Source organism: Protopterus annectens, chromosome 1.part1 (genome assembly GCF_019279795.1).
Source record: "Protopterus annectens isolate FY-2018-M chromosome 1.part1, PAN1.0, whole genome shotgun sequence".
Taxonomy (NCBI): Eukaryota; Metazoa; Chordata; order Ceratodontiformes; family Protopteridae; genus Protopterus; species Protopterus annectens.
In genome coordinates this window covers 1,759,737,190-1,759,750,080 of record NC_056726.1, presented here as the reverse complement: position 1 = coordinate 1,759,750,080, position 12,891 = coordinate 1,759,737,190, and the positions used below count along the sequence as shown (strand labels likewise).

The 12,891-nt window shown below is 37.4% G+C and overlaps 1 protein-coding gene across 1 annotated transcript in view; it reads right to left on the bottom strand.

Moving 5' to 3' along the window:
- The window catches only part of MAP3K6 (mitogen-activated protein kinase kinase kinase 6), a 1,891,200-nt gene that overhangs the window by 1,105,205 nt on the left and 773,104 nt on the right, over nucleotides 1-12,891 (bottom strand). The gene's annotated exons all lie outside the window — the stretch shown is intronic.

The following is a 12,891-nucleotide window of genomic DNA, read 5'->3' as shown; positions in this document are numbered from 1 at the left end:
AAGCATACCTATATGTGAGGGCCTCTAGGGATTGATGAATGTAGCTAACTACTTTGAAACACTAGCTATATATCAGTCAGTACCTTCCACGCAGCTGTGGATGCCACTGAAGGCATGAGAATTGCAAATGGCCGCAAAGGAAGTAATACAAAGCTGTAGAGAAATCCAGCTAGACTGAAATGAAGCAGAAGGTTGGTAAACACAGATGCTATGATTTTACAGTGACATCTTCTTGAAGACCTATTCTTGTGGGAAAATGTACAGTAGCTTGTAACCCAGAAATGGTGCAGGAACCTCTAACTGATGACATTTCTCTTCCTGGATTAATAAATGTGACATTCCATGAGAACGTCTTAGGAGCCCCTTTAGTTTCAACAACATTGCTGGCAGGCTTCAATCAAAATCTGCTGGGGGGGGGGAGAGAGGTTAACAGGCTGGTGTTTGAAACGGTAAGAAGGGAAACTGGCAACAGACAGGCTGTAAAGTAGTGGCCATCGCAAGCAATTTTAAGTGATCAGGGAGTCTTGACTTGCTCAAGAAATTATTTCTTTCTTTCTGGAGCCCCTTAGGATGCCCTAACAATCTGTTTTGTTGTGCCTTGAGATAATTCACGTCAGCTTTAATGCTGGTTTTTGCAAGATTTCCTTGCAAAGCAGACAGTCAGTTGAAATGCAAATGTAAAACTAAAACCTTAATGTAAACATAAAGCCTTTAAATTCCTCCCAATGGACTTCTTGTCCTTCTCTTCATTTTAGGAACAGGAGTTCACCAATGAGCAGGTGTGTGGTTGATAATTTGGTTATACAGGATAATATTTTCTTGGAGCAATATGACTTGATGAACTAGCAAGGGAAACTTATGGTATGGCAGATGGAATGCAATCCCAAAGTAAAAAAAAAAAAGAAAAAGAAATTGTCTTAAATTAAGGTAATCGACTACCAGTTGACATTCTGACTTTCTCTTTTGTTCCATGGAGAGCCGAAAGAAAAAAACAAACAACAGCAAAAAATCAGCTTAATTCACTTGCCTGGCCATTTTCAAAACAGGCCGGCAACATCAGGGCATTAGGTTTCTCCACAAACTGGCAGAGCTCTTGAGGACATCAGCAATGCCACTCAGTCTCACCAGGCTGCTGCTTGTATCAGTGAGGACTGATTTCTATTGGCTCGGTCTGCCTCAGAAGACTGAGTCAGCCAGACTGAAAGTGCAAAAACCAGGAAGGAGTCAATGTACAAAGTGCAAGGGTGGGAGCAAGTTTTTTTTTCTTTTTTTGGTAGAGTTTCATTGTTTTTTTTTACAGGCATTCTGCTTGTTACTGCAACATCATGTAGGAAGGTAAGTACTTAATTTAAGTGTGTGTTTGTTATCAATACCATATATATATATATATATATATATATATATATATATATATATATATATATATCTTAAATATACCTAAATCTATAACTATATAGCAATCTATACATCTATATCTATATAGCTATCTATATATCTATATCTATAGCTACACAGATATTTATATATAGACAGCTATAGCTGTAGATATGCATAAATATTTATATATAGAGAGAAACAGACAGGGAGGGATATATATATATATATATATATATATATATATATATATATATATATAAGACTCCAAACAGCACATACAAAAAAAGTGTTCTTCAGATTGAATATTTTTTGCAGGGAGCAAAGCACCATGCACCACCCCAACACACATACACCATGCTAACTACATATACCAATTCCAAGATCCCACAATGGTGGGGAAAGGGCAAATTCCTAGACTCAGTCTCGCATGTAAAGCAGTCAAAAGGCTGAAAAACACAGGAAAATTGCATTTGTTCATATGAACTTTCACTAGACTGCAACCATATATATATATATATATATATATATATATATATATATACACACACACACACACACACATATATATATATATATATATATATATATATATATATATATATATATATATAAATATATATATATTAATATGTATATTTACATCTCTATATATTTATAGATATGTGTGTGTATGCTGCATCTCTTTGTATTCCATCACCATGGCAGGAGCTGTCTCAGAATAGGAAATGGTTGTTGTGAGGTGTACATGATATGACTACCTTGTAGTAAGATTTCTGAATATGGCCTTAACCTTCAGACAAAGGGATGCTAACGCAAAGCCTGTTATTCTAGCAATTTTCTAAGCATATAAAGGCAATATTTATTTATTTTTATTTTTTTTTATTTTACATTTGTTTACCGGGCTAGTCCAACTGGATATATTTCCATTTTCAGCAGAGGCCCGGGGAGAAAAGCTCCACATTTGGGTTAGTACAACAAGTAATTCAATAAAAAAGCAAAAAGAAAAATACAGTGATTAGTAAAAAAAAAAAGTACATACAGAATTAAGGTGAAACAAAAAAAATATATGAGAAAGTTTATGCTAGAGAGGACGTATTACTTCTATTTACAGTATAGGAGTAGGGGAGTTAAACTTAGTAGGATATTCAAAGAGAGAAATATATATAAGCAAAAGAAAAAATGTAACCAACTGGAATTTTAATTAACATGAGACGGAGACTAACAAAGGTATTGTTAACTGGGTATGTCCAGCTGAGCATGAGCCCTTTTTCAGTGGAGGCCCGGGGAGAAGAGCTCCATACAGAACAATTTAAATGGCAGAAGTAACACAAGTACTGAAACTTCAAATACATGACAGACACTAAATACCGAAATTATTACAGATACCACCAAAATTACACTGCAAAACCTCAGATATCTTACAATATAAATCAATCAGCAAGCAATGAAGTAAATGAGTATAGAAGACATATTTAGTAGTAAGTACAGATCCATAACAATCTCAGAAATACAGTACAAAAATAAAACAATCTGATGGCCCTGGAGTAAAGAAATATGAAATAATAATACCACTAAGTGAAGAATCAACTAAGGTGGTATATAGGGAAAATAGAAAAGACGTAAAAATCGTAGACAGTAAGGGGGAGAAAGGTAAAAGTATGAGAAATAAAGGAAGAGTGGGAACAGAGTAAGGGAAGGGTAGGAGGGAAGTAGATATGGTGAGGTAAGAGGAGAGAACTGCAGCAGATTATTGGAGGTACAGAGAGAGAAGTGAGGGTTGGAAGGTAGGGATGAGAGTTAGGTGGGGTTCTAAAACAGCTCGTACCATCCAATGAGGCTTAATAATAGCTTCTGCAGTCGAATACACAAAACAATCATACCTATCCATGCCAAGATGCTGGGTTTACATGTGATTATAAATATTATAACAGATTAAACTTACACCTTGTTAAAAACAGTAACTATATTAATTTTCCTTGTGGATCGTAACCTACAAAATTTAGTACAAAATTTACAATCCCAGCAATATGGAAAATATCTCATGTCATACCCCTTCATAAAGGTGGAACATCCACTGAACTTTCAAACTACAGGCCAATAGCCATCTTATCTCCACTTGCAAAAATAATGGAAAAGTGTGTGCATAAACAACTAATGTCCTATCTCATCCAAAACAAGCTATTAACTGAATGTCAGCATGGATTTAGACCCCACCATAGCACGACAACTGCCCTTCTCTCTTTTACTGAAAAAATCAACCATCATCGGAACAACAAAAATATCTCCTCTGCACTCTTTCTAGATATGTCAAAAGCCTTCGACATGGTAAACCACCAGATCCTTCTCACAACCCTAGAAACCTTTCACCTAGACACCCATGTCCTAAACTGGTTTCAGGACTACCTAGTAGGCAGACAACAAGCAGTTATATGGCAGAACAAGCTCTCATCCCTACTACCAAACAGCATTGGTACCTCAAGGGTCCATATTAGGACCTTTTCTCTTCTCAATGCTCATAGATGACGTCCACTCAGCCATCCCCGGAGCCACCTGCATCCAATATGCAGATGACTCTACTATCATCTGTTCCAATCCCACACTGGACAACCTTCTAAAAGCCACCCAACACTGCTTTACCATAGTTGAAAATTGGCTAACAGACCATCACCTCATATTAAACCCAAAAAAATCCCAACTACTCCTCTTTCATCCAACTAACCCTACACCTATCACTCAATTTACTATCCAATCCAATAACGGAACTACTATCTCTCCTACCACAAATACTAAACTACTAGGAGTAATTATAGATAATAAACTCCGATTTGACACCCACATTAACCAAACTATTAAGACAGTAAACAAAAAACTAGGGTCTTTATATAGATTAAAACCTTCCTAACTCCAGCAGCTAGACTAGCCACTGCCCGGTCACACCTTCTATCCACACTACTATATGCCTCCCCATCCTCTCTAACCTTAATAAATCAGACCTAAATCGTCTCTCCACTTGTTATAACCACATTGCCAGATTCATCACTGCCCTGCCCTACAGAACACACCATTGTATTAACCTAAAAACTTGACTGGCTAGAACTCCCGAATCTTCTCCAAAATATCAACTTGCAGAAGCCTTTAAAATCCTAAAACACCCAGAGAACACTCCTGCTCTAAAAAACATACTAACCCCCTACACCAACCTTAGTTCTCTACGCTCATCTGACAAACTCCTAATACAAACAAGCAAGGCCCACAACATAGGTGGGGACAGACTGTACTCTAATGTCATCGGAAAGGTGTGGAACTCTCTCCCAAATAAATTAACGTTTTCACCATCACTAGCTCTATTCAAAAAAGGGCTAGAAATCCACCTTAAATCGCATTGGATATGTCCTTGTATGAACCCGGACTAAGATTACCATGAGAAATTCTGCACAGATATGGGCAATTTTTGACTAGGAAGGATTTAGTCGACTAAGGGTCTACTAACCTGTATATAATGAAAGTAATCAAATGTAACTTCTATTGCTGCACTGTTATCTCTCTATGTACATGTTTCCTGTCCTTTGGCTTGCTGTCTTCTGTCTTTTATTATATGTCATTTTAAACCTGTTGGAGCTTTTCTCCCCGGGACTCCGCTGAAAATGGACATGTATCCAGTTGGACTATCCCGGTCAACAAATGTAAAATAAAAAAATAAAATAAAATAGTACAGGTTTGCTTTATCAATTCTTTAAGTAAAGGAGACAACAATGTTTAAATCAGACATGTCAGCTCCTATAAATAAGGATGCTGAAAACCTTGAAGACAAAGATACTTCAATGGATTAATACCGTTTAAAAGTCAGTAAACTGGGTAGTTAATGATATTACAACCCACTCTCGCCACTTCAAAACTGGAACATGTATTTCTTTAAACCCTGTCTTCAAACCCTCCTTCCTGTGACAAAGATACTTCAATGGGTTATCATGTTTAAAAGTCAGTAAACTGGGTAGCCAATGATATCACAACCCACTCTAGCCATGTCAAAAACTGGAACAAGTATTTCTTTAAATCCTGTCTTCAAACCCTCCTTCCTGGTTTACACTGTAAAGTCATCTGGTGTACTTTAGGTGAGGATGATACACAACTTATTTTCAGGAAGAAGCAAGCACCCTAACAGAAGTGCCTTGACTTATAAAAAAGCTGGAATGGTGTTGAGTACAAATCAGCACACTACAGACACCACAACCAGGTTCAAAGTCTATCAAAGCCAAAACCAGATTCATGGACAGCTATCAACAGGTGCAACATAAGCTGCACTTGGCACAGGAGATAAGATGGCACCTCGTATTTTGCAGATGGACTGGCTGTGGTATATTCACTACTGCCCATACAGCTCACAGACTCAACAGTGCTAAGAATATACAAAGGCCTCTCATGTCAATGTAAAACTGGCCCACAGTAATTTCAGAACAGGCCACTGTGCCTTGGGCAGCATTCAACAGCCTCCCTAACAAATTAGACATGTGTACTCTAGTGTTAAGCTACGATCATACACCTACAAAGGACAGCATATGTGGATGTGTGAGTGCACATATGAGTCTGCAGCAGTCTCTCCTGCACCGAATGAAGATTGTAACAATAAAAGTGCTTGCCAAGGGAATCTACAAAGAATCCTTATTAAACTGCAAACCATTAACTAAGTGACCACACATCTCAAACCTCAGTCACTCTTTGTCACACACCGAAAAGAAAAAAAGATCAAAATATCAAATAAAACAAGTAATAATGCAAGATTTTTGAAGTGGCAATCCATCTGTATTCATACTAGTTACACACAAATTCCTATCCAGTGGCGGATCCAGGATTTTGCAAAAGGGGAGAGCAGTTTAGTTAGCTGAGTACTGGGGTGGGAGAGTAAAAGTGGGACACTGGCTTTGGTGGTTGTGGAAAGATCACCTTAAGAAGCTCTGACATCATGTGTGGAAAGAGCAATACACATTCAGTTGCAAACGATTTTGCTGTGAATACGGTAGCAGAAACAGGTAACTCTTGTGCACCACACAACACAAATACAGATAGTGCAAATATTTTCAACACATGCCTGGAAGAGTTTACTGATTGCCTATGCCAAGTCACTGTCTCCTTCCATATATAAACTTGGAAAAAAGAATCCCAGTGATAGTGTACTGCAGTGTTATAAAATATGTGGCATAAAATAACCCTAAAGTATTAGATTGTATAACAAAATATGCTGCATTTAAGGTTCTAAGTGAAAAATTAATCAGAATTCAGTGTAAGCAACTCCTCAGCACCAGTGTCAAAGAGCAGAGCATGAATACATTGTGCCTAAATCCACCACTGCTAGCAATATAGCCTACAACCATTACTGATACAAAGTATCTACATGGAATTTAATTTTGCTGTATTTGCTGCATACTATCCCCCCCAAAAAAAATCTATGTAGGATTGTGTGCTTCATTCCCAGTCCCCAATCAAACAGAAGCATACCTCTCAACTGTCCCTGATTTTAGCTCAAATTTTCTTCTGTCCCTCTTAATGTCTCCTAAAACTGATGACTTTTGAAGTAAAGGTGGTGAATTACACTTAATCAATAATGACAAAAATTACAGTTACAGACTTCTTTTACTTAGGAAGTTGTATATTAACTCACATTCTCTTTTTCTGTGAATATCCAAGTTAATATTTTGAAAGTGTCCCTGACTGTTGCTGATTATTTATGGATTTGTCCCTAATTCTGTTAAGCTTTGTCAGAGCAATGAACAGCTGGGACATTCTGGAATGATATATTGCACACACATGCCTTGCTGACCAATATTAGATGAAGGAAGATAAAAAAACAGCAGTTTTGTGCATGACGGACATGCCAGACTCCCTCCAAAAATACACATCCTCAGCTGACAGCTTGTAGTTATACCAAATTTCAATTGACAATAATCCAAGCAACAGATGATTGCTAACAATGAGAGGTTTATTGGGTTGCAATTGAGAGGTTTATTGGGTTGTAACAGATGATATTAGAACAGTGTAAACAGATGTTGCCCACCACTCACAAAGACCAGTAGAAATGGCATCACAAAATAAGCAACATATCCCTTTCCACCCTTTACACTTTACCCACAGCAATGGACTCCCGAAACAACATAAGTCAGTAAACTGATAATAACAAGAACAGTGGTACAATGCTATTCGTGGGGGGGGGGGGACTCCGTCAAACCGCTATATAAACGACAGTAACCCACTCCTAAAAAAAAACAATAGTAATGTAAATTACATTAGCTTTTTTAACTGACAGTAATAAAGGACAATTTTAAAAATATAGGCATGTAATTACCTTAGAAAGGGAAAAGCAGGATTCTTTAATACATTAATATTACGAATGAATTCAGAAATGAGCATCTAAAAAAAGACAATGCACCACAGTGACAACAAGTACAGTGCAGGTCTAAGCAGGGGTGTATAAGTAAAATGTAGTTCTTAGTTTCTGTGTCAGTACAGGTAAGGTGAGATAAGGATTGAATTCAAAGCAGCAGTTTGGGAAACCTGGCATTTCACTGTAACTCAAATTGCCAGTTAGGCATTTCTCCCCAACACCTGTACTACAACTAACTCAAATGTTGTGTTGGCAGGTTGGATTCCAAAACAGCTTGGCACGACATGACACAACCAAATGACATTACTTCATGCACAATAAAAAAAGAAAGAGTTACTCTATTCACCATTCAGCATAAGCTAATAGCATTCCAGAGTCCTGTGTCTAATTCCAAGTGGGGAACCGGGTGCTCCACCTAGGTTGTTTTGGCTAGGCTCTCCAATGTGCAGCGCTGACTCAAAGGCAAAGACAGTTGAATTGAATGGGCTTTTCCACATGGCAAAACTTCACCTGTTTGTGGAAAATGTACAACCAGAGTCACGGGTCTGCCTCTGACCTTACAAACGTACAATAAAGCAGAATGTGAGACATCCCCAAATCTCATTGGTAGATGGCTTGTTTCATTTTGTGAAAAAAAAAGTTATAATTCCCTGGCATACCCCTCAGTTGTCCCTTCATTTTTCTCATAGTTTGCCCTGTCCATAATAAAAGTTTTGATTTATTGATAGGTCAGCCAGGATTACAGTCAATAATGTTAGGCATTACAGTTTTTTACTTCTTATGGTTCATATATAATGCATATTGATGCAAACCTGTGGTTCTATAACGTTTTATGTGAATTTGACTAATATGTAAAAACTGACTCTGATTTTGGGCCTTTCTGTCCCAATTGTTTTTTTAAAACAATATATTCAAATTTACTGAAAGTCAATGATAACATAAAATTTTTATTTGCATCAATCAAGATGACATTTTAAACCGTTTTAACTATAACATTATAACTTTGATGTTAACAGTTCCTTGTATCTGCGTTCCTCATGCTGAATATGGTAAATGCAGGCATGCATTTAGCTGGATGCCCTACAGGTGGAGCTGCAACACAGATCAGCCTCACGACAGAGCAGCTCTGAAGTCAATGAATGACATACATTCCTTTTCAGACTTCATATCCTTCAGAAAATGTATGCTAGCACAATCCTGTTATTCTAACAACTTTCTAAATTTATAAGAGCAGTATTTAAGATCTGCCCCTATTTTTAGGCTTTTCTCCCCATTATTTTATGCTTTCTTCAGATTTCTTGCACTAAGAGGTTGAGGTATGTATTAGAGATTGTTCTTTAAACTAGTAAGAAAATATTAATTTTCAAAGCAGTGTTTATACTACTATTGCATTGGACAGATAGTAATGACTAGACAAGTATTTCGGCTTTTCCTGGTTAGGGGGTCGCCACAGCGGAACTCCGGTCCGCTAATGATTGGCAGTAGATTTTTATGGTGCCGAGTTGCCAGCCTGGCCCCCAACCTTCAAAGAAGGCACACATGCACATACTTACCTGCATGCCTTTTAAAGTTCAGTCGACCACAGGGAGGACATGCAGACTCCACACAGAAGGACTCCAGCCAAGAATTGAACGGGAGAACCTTTTGCTGTGAGGCGACAACGCTAATCGCTGCACCACAGCCTAATTTAGTTACAACATTAAGAGTACTGAGGAAACAGTGGGAAAAAGTGATTGTGTGTGTGTGTTTTGTGCATGTGGTATGTGGATAAAAATTACTAGGGTTGAACCCTGTGTGGAAAAAGAAAACAACATGAGAGGGACTCTGAACTTTAGTGGGAAATTCTTCTTTTAATATAGACTGCAGACACCAACATTTATTTCTTTTTTGCAAATTGCCATGTATTTATTGCCTCTATGTATGAGAGCTGTAAGTTGTATTGCTGTCTCAGTAGTTTAGGAGTTTCTTTCTTGCCTTTGCTTCTGTACTAGGGAGGTAGGAATTGTGTTAAATTATGGAAATGACTGACAGTTGAGAAAACCATAGACAGAGAGCTAAGTGGATGTAGTTGGCGCCATGGATTTTTAAGTTGTCACTTGAAAGGTCATGGCACTGTTCTCTTTATTTTTGTACCCCCTACTCCTTCTATCGCAGTGAAATGGCCTCTCTGAAATAAGTAGGATAAAATAAGTACGTCGGTGCTGAAATTATGTGATACCTAAATAACACCACAAGGCATGTTACTCATTACTTCTAGTGCCTATCATATGGATGGTTTCTAAACCCACGTTCCTAAAGTTGTGTCAGCTCTCGCTGTGTTGCAGAGCAAAATATGATTGACTACCTTTGATTCTGAAACTGAGTTTTACTTTCCTGGATTAATTTGAAATATGCATGTGTGTGTGTGTGTGTGTGTGTGTGTGTGTGTGTGTGTGTGTGTATTTGGAAAGGCTGGCACAGAAAATCTGTTCTATCCTTGTCAGCAATGGGTGGGTGAATGTTCTTAAAAAGCTACCGAAAAATACTAGTTAATAGTAATACAGTAGTCTGGAAAGGTTAACAAATGTTGCTGTCCAGATCTTATGATGCAATTTCTGTCTTCAGTTTAAGTTATGCTGAACATTTACTATAGTTGCATGTAATGCATCTCCTGTCCAGCTCTGAAGTCTCAGCTCCTAAAAAAATGATGTGAAGTTGGGTAACTTGCCATTATGTAGTGCCTTAAAAAAACATTTCAGGCTGTGATATGTTTTCTATTTACTCAGAGCTCAGAAAGCAGACTAGTGCAGTTAAATTAAGTGAAAACATTTTAAATGCCTTACCTTCTTGCATAAAGTCTACATCTGTTTGTGTCAATCTAAAAATATCTGACAATTTTAAACACAAATAAGATTTATCTTACCCAGAGAATTGATGCTCTTTCAGAATCATGCCATTTTAACCGCCGATCATTTTTGTCAAATCAAAACTTAATCAACCTAAAACATCAAAATTAGACTCACTGCTATTATATATCTAAACAAAATATAAATGTATATCTTTTTTGTGCTAGTAACACAGAATATTTATAAAAAAACATTTATTGTCGAGCAACAGTGAGTTTCTTTGATAAAACTTTTGTTTGTTCAGTAAAATGAAGACAGCCGTATGGGTCTGAACATAGTAAGCTTGTTAAGGAAGCATGTGACACCTCAGTTTTAGGCCTTGAAGGCTCCAAAGTGGTACAGTTGAGAGTCTCATCTGTACTACTCTGGTGCCTTCAAAGCCCAATAACCTCAAAAAAAAAAAAAAAAACTACCTTACTGCTCAGCACAGTGTCGCTCAAACACAAATAGAAACAGTTCCCAGAATGCTAACGCTCAGGAAAAAAACGCTTGGCACTCCAGGAGTATGGACTGTCCGATAAATATTTTTTTTTTTCTCACAAGGCTTCAAGAAATTCTCTAGTTGTCACCATAATGTCTACTTAACTACAAGGGATATGCAGTTGGAAGATCAATTGGTGATCATCATATAGATCACCTGACTACAACCTCCAATCGCATCTCCGAAGCAGGTTTCACTGAAAATATAAGTATAAATGAAAAATGCATGTACTGTTTGGCAGCTGATCTTAAAAAGAAAATTCCTGACTCATCTTACTTTTCTTTAGGGTACAGAATTTGCCGGTTCTGAGTAATAATCCCACTCAAAATTAAAATCTTTGACTTCCACAAGACCTGTAGGTATGAAATCCTGACTCCATAAAGTGCATAAAACCCTTCCTAGAAATTCGTGCTCAAGTTCGGTAAGTTTTGCAGATATTTCAAAATCAAACAGAGGACATAGTATCATAAGAACAGGCTAGCGTGGATTAATTTCTGGGCATCTCCTGCCTTTTTTTCAAACTCTACAAACTGGCTCTACTTCACATTTGCTACAGAGTAATCCAGATTCCAGATTTCATTTATAAAAATGCTCCTGTTTTGCACTGCTAATCGTAGTCAATTTGCTAGGAGCTGAAACATGCAGTCCTATTTCTGGATATGAGGATTTCATCGGAGTGGGGAAGGGTGGGTTCCATACACTTTTCTCTAGCTGGGACAAGTTAGTAAAGGAGCCATCATAAGGATCTTAAGGTTTAGGAGTGGCATTTTCCTGTCATACTTGAACAGATGCTGAAGGAAACAACACAAACAAACTAGTATAAAACCAAAAAAAAAAAGGTTCAGGAATAGCAACTGCTGTATAAAGGTAACATTTTATTGAGTGCTTTTGTCCCCTAATTCTGATAAAGTCCCATGATATGAGTGGATGAATGTGCTCAATAAAATTTTACTTTTATACAATTGCTATTCCGGAACTTTTTTTTTTGGGTTTTATACGTTAACAAATCCTCGTGTAATTAAACCATATATAGACTTTTTCTGGTATCAGCTACATATTGTAGTATATGACCTTTCTTTTGTGACTGGTGGAGACCAGTTCATTGATAGATTTCAACACTTTCAGAGTCAAATGGGCAGTTTCAAAGCAGCTAGAGAAAAATGCATGAAACTACATCTCTGGCTTCTGCGTGAGTTTGTTAACCAATGCACCTTGTGATAACTTTCAATTCCTTTAACTTATGTTGAGTGTAGATAATTCCTAAATGAATCTTTGGGCACTGAACAGTAAATGTACCATTTGGGCAGTACATTTTTTCAATTTAAAAAAAGAAAGAAAGGTGCAGTGCATCTCCTTATCCAGGATTGGCAGCTTTAAAAAGGGGGCAGCGCACGCACCTGCTCCCATGCCTAAATTCGCCACTGCTATCAAACAGATTATCGAACAGATTATCAAAAGTCACGTGATCAAAACCATATAATCAAAAATTCAGTCTGTTGAACCGTTCTGACTGAGATCGCACTACAGTAGGGATCAGGAAATATCTGCCCCATGTCCTCCATTATTTTTTAGCTTTATCTTTGTTCCAGTGGATAGTATACTGTATTCTGGCAAAAGTGAGCTGACAAGATAAATTCCTATGTGGCATTTATTTATGTATTTATTCATTCATTTGATTGCAAACACCTGCAGTTTACAGTTACAGTCATATTACTATCTGTAACTGACTGTTCTGTGTGTGGTGTGTGTGTGTGTGTGTGTGTGTGTGTGTG